General features: G+C 38.7%; 1 long non-coding RNA gene across 1 annotated transcript in view; it reads right to left on the bottom strand.

Annotated features, from left to right (window-relative positions):
* The window catches only part of LOC105292106, an 11,745-nt gene that overhangs the window by 2,631 nt on the left and 4,879 nt on the right, over positions 1-4,235 (bottom strand). The window lies entirely within an intron of this gene.

The following is a 4,235-nucleotide window of genomic DNA, read 5'->3' as shown; positions in this document are numbered from 1 at the left end:
GCAAAATCGCCTGTGGCGTGTTCGGGAAGGGTGGTGTTCCCAGGAGGAAGACAGTGGCCAACCGAGCCCAGAGCTTCCGCGAGATTAAGAAAGACGAGAACAGGGGCTGCCTTAGGTTCTGGCGACATGCGAGCGGGCCATAACCTTGACAGGAGCAGCGTTAGTGGCCTGATGGGGGCGAAAGTCAGATTCAAGCGAACACAGGGTGGGAGACGAGGAAGAGATAAATAACAGCGTTCCCGTCCCGGGGAAAACCACACTGCTGAAATCCGACGGCTTTTGGTACAAAAACGGTAACTTCGTGTTCCTTTTTTTCAAAGCTGGATGGAGGAAAAGAGAATGCGGCAGACGAAAGGGAAAATGAGGTCGATGGGGGCCGGGTTTTAGATGGAAAGACCAGGACACGTTTGCCCACTGATCAGAATGAGGCATTCATGGGCCTAAAGAAAGGTGAGCAGAAGGGACAGGAGATTTGATGATCGAAGAAAAAGTGTGAAATCGTCTTTACAGAGAGAAGGTAAGCAAACTAACTTGCACTGGGCTGCTGATGACGCATTTGAGAATGGCTGATCTTGAACTTGCAGCAGAGGCTAAAATTCAAGTGCCTGTGGGGCAGGGCAGGCAAACGATGAAAGCAGCCTGAACTGACAGGAAACTCAAGAATGCACGTCCAACCTAAAGTGGGTAGCCGCTGGGTTGCCGCCACCAGGACCGTCGGCCCTATGTCGCCAAATCTTCTGATTTTTCAAAAGAAGCAGAAATCTTGATTTGTACGTAATATACCTTAATTTTAAAAACATTCTTTGAGCACTGTGTGCAAAAACTAGAGGCCGTAGATGACTAGTTCACAGTGACGTCAGAGGGCCTGTCTGGAAGACCGTTTTCCACGATGCTCGGCTGTGGGGATGCCGGCCCCGCGAAGGGAGAGGCTGCGCTTATCCAAGGCGGCACATTTGCCAGGATAATGCTACGAAAGGAAGAATGACTGCAGGTAGCTGGAAGGGAGTGACGCAGTGAAGAGCTATTGAAAATCACGCTGCGTAAAGAAGAAGACAGAAGTTAAAGGGGGCTCATGGTTACAGTGAAGGCGAAGTGAATGCACTAAAGGGACTGATGAAGACTGAATTCTATTCTTCCTCAAGTTCCTGAGCAGGTGAGCTTAAGGGCTAGAGACTATGGTCCAAGAAGACAAATTTGAAAATTTGGAGCCTACCCAGTTTTTAGAAATTACAAGTCCCAGATGCATTGGGGGAGAGAGTCAAAGAAATGCAAATTTCAGAATCAACAGGTAACATTCAAATACCAGGAGGTTAAGATTTTTATTGCTTAGCTAATTTTTAGAAAATGCATTATAAAAATAATACTTACAGGGAGACTTCCAATCAACATGGCAGAGTAGGTAAACTCTGTGCTCACCTCCCAAGAGCACATCAAAATTAGAACTAAATTATAGACCACCTTGAGAACCACCTGAAGACTAGATACACAGAAGTCCTATCACTCTTGTTCGGGATATAAAAAAACAGGTACATCGAGACTGTTAGGAGGAGCCAAGATGTGAAATGGGCTAGCCCCACACTCAATCAGAATAATGAAAAGAAAAAATTTTTTTTTAAACGACGATATTTTAAGGGATTTTGGGGACAACTTCAAGCATACCTATATTCACATCATAGGGGTCCCAGAAGGAGAAGAGAGAGAGAAAGGGAATAAAAACCTATTTGAAGAAATAATGACCGAAAACTTCCTCAACCTAGAGAAGGAAATAGACATACAAGTCCAGGAAGCACAGAGAGCTCCAAACAAAATGAACCCAAAGAAGCTCACACCGAGACACATCATAATTAAAATGCCAAGTTAAAGACAAAGAGAGAATCTTAAAAACAGCAAGAGAGAAGCAGTTAGTCATGTAAAAAGAGCTCCTATAAATCCATTAGATATTTTTTCAAAGGAAAATTTGCAGGCCAGAAGGGAATGCACATAATATTCAAAGAGATGAAAGACACAAACCTACAACCAAGATTACTCTGCCCAGCAAAGCTATCATTTAGAAGCAAATGAGAGATAAAGTGTTTCCCAGACAAGAAAAACTTAAAGGAGTTCATCACCGTTAAACCAGTATTGCAAGAAATGTTAAAAGGACTCTTTTAGTAGAAAAGAACGAAAGTAAAAATGAGAAAATATAAGTAAGAAAAAACATCTCACTCACAAAGGCACTTAATAAAAGCAGTGAATCAACCAATTATAAAGCTAGTACACAGGTTCGAAGATAAAAGTAAAGAGATCATGTGTAATTATAAAAATAAAGGGATACGCATATATAAAAAAAGTAAGAAATATACCAAAATATAAATGTAGAATAAAAGCTGTAGTGATTTTACAATGTGTTCGAACTTAAGTGATCATCAACTTAAAAGACTGCTATTAACATAGCTTGGTTTATATGAACCACATGAACAAAAATCTGTAAGAGATATACTAGAAATAAACAAAGGAATCTAAACATAACACCATAGAAAATCATTAACATACCAGAGAACAAAAGCAAGAAACAGAGAACTATGAAAACAATCAGAAAACAATTAATAAAATGGAAATAACTACATACCTATCAACAATTATTTTAAATGTAAAGGACTAAATGCTCCAATCAAAAGACACCAGGTGGATGAATGATAAAAAAATAAAACCCGTACATATGCTGTCAACAAGGGACCTACTTCAAATTGAAAGACACACAGACTGAAAGTAAAAAGATGGAAAAAGATATTTCAAGCAAACAGAAATGAACAAAAAACCTGGGGTGCCAATACTTATATCAGGTAAAATAGCCTTTAAAACAAGGGCTGTAAAAAGAGACAAAAAAGGGCTTTTCATAATGATAAAGGGATCAATCCAACAAGACGATTTAACTCTTATTAACATTTATACACCCAATGTAGGAACACCTAAATATATAAAGCAAATATTGACGGGCATAAAGAGACAGATAGAAAGGAACACAGTAATAATAGGGGACTTTATACCTCATCGACTTAAATATATCATCAACACAGAAAATTAACAATGAAACAGTGGCTTTAAATGACACATTAGACCAGACGGATTAATTGATATTTTTAGGACATTTCACCTAAAAGCAGCAGAATGTATATTTTCAAGTGCATATGGAACATTTTCCAGAATAGACCATGAGTTGCGCCACAAAAGAAGTCTCGATAAATTTAAGACTGAAATCATATCAAACATCTTCTCTGATCACAGAAATCAGTTACAAGAAGAAAACTGAAAAACACACGAACACATCTTGGCAAAATTACATACTACTAAACGATAAGTAGGTTAACAAAGAGATCAAGGAGAAAATCGAAAGATACCTGAGACGAATGAGAACAGAGCAACCCCAAATCCACTGGAAACGGCCAAAGCAGTTATAAGGGGGAAATTCAAAGCGATACGGGCCTACCTCAAGAAACAAAAAAAAATATCACATAAACACTAAACTTACATCTAAAAGACTGGAAAAAGAACAAATCCAAAGTAAGCAGAAGGAAGGAAATAATAGAGATCAGCGTGGAAATAAAATAGGGCCTTAAAAAACAATAGGAAAGATCAATGGCACCAAGACCTGGCTCTCTGAAAGATAAACAAAAAGATAAACCTTTAGCCATACTCCAAGAAAAAAAGACGGCCCAAATAAATAAAATCGAAAAATGAAAGAGAAGTGACAACCGATACCAAAGACAAAGGATTATGAGAAAATACTATGAGCAATTATATGCCCACAAATTGGACAACTTGGAAGAAATGGACAAATTCCTAGAAACATACTAACTTCCAGGAATGAATCAGGAAGAAACAGAAAATCTGAACAGACCAAGAACTGCTAACAAAATTGAAGTAGTAATCAGAAAATTCCCAACAAGCAAAAGTCCTGGACTACATGGCTTCACAGGTGAATTTTACCAAACTTTGAAGGAAGAATGAATACCTAGCCTTCTCGAACTATCCCAAGATATTGAAGAAGAAAGGCTCCAAACTCATTTTACAAGGCCAGCATTATCCTGATACCAAAACCAGACAGATGCTACCAAAAAAAGAAAAGTATAGGCCAATATCCCTGATGAACAGATGCAAAAATCGTCAACAGAATATGAGCAAACCGAGTTCAGCAATACATTAAAGAGATTATACACCATAATCAAGTGAGATTTATTCCCAGGATGCAAGGTTGG

This window comes from Pteropus vampyrus, unplaced genomic scaffold, assembly GCF_000151845.1.
Source record: "Pteropus vampyrus isolate Shadow unplaced genomic scaffold, Pvam_2.0 Scaffold52, whole genome shotgun sequence".
In the NCBI taxonomy this organism is placed as follows: domain Eukaryota; kingdom Metazoa; phylum Chordata; class Mammalia; order Chiroptera; family Pteropodidae; genus Pteropus; species Pteropus vampyrus.
Note: the sequence above shows the minus strand (reverse complement) of the source record. Positions and strands in the feature narration are given on the sequence as shown.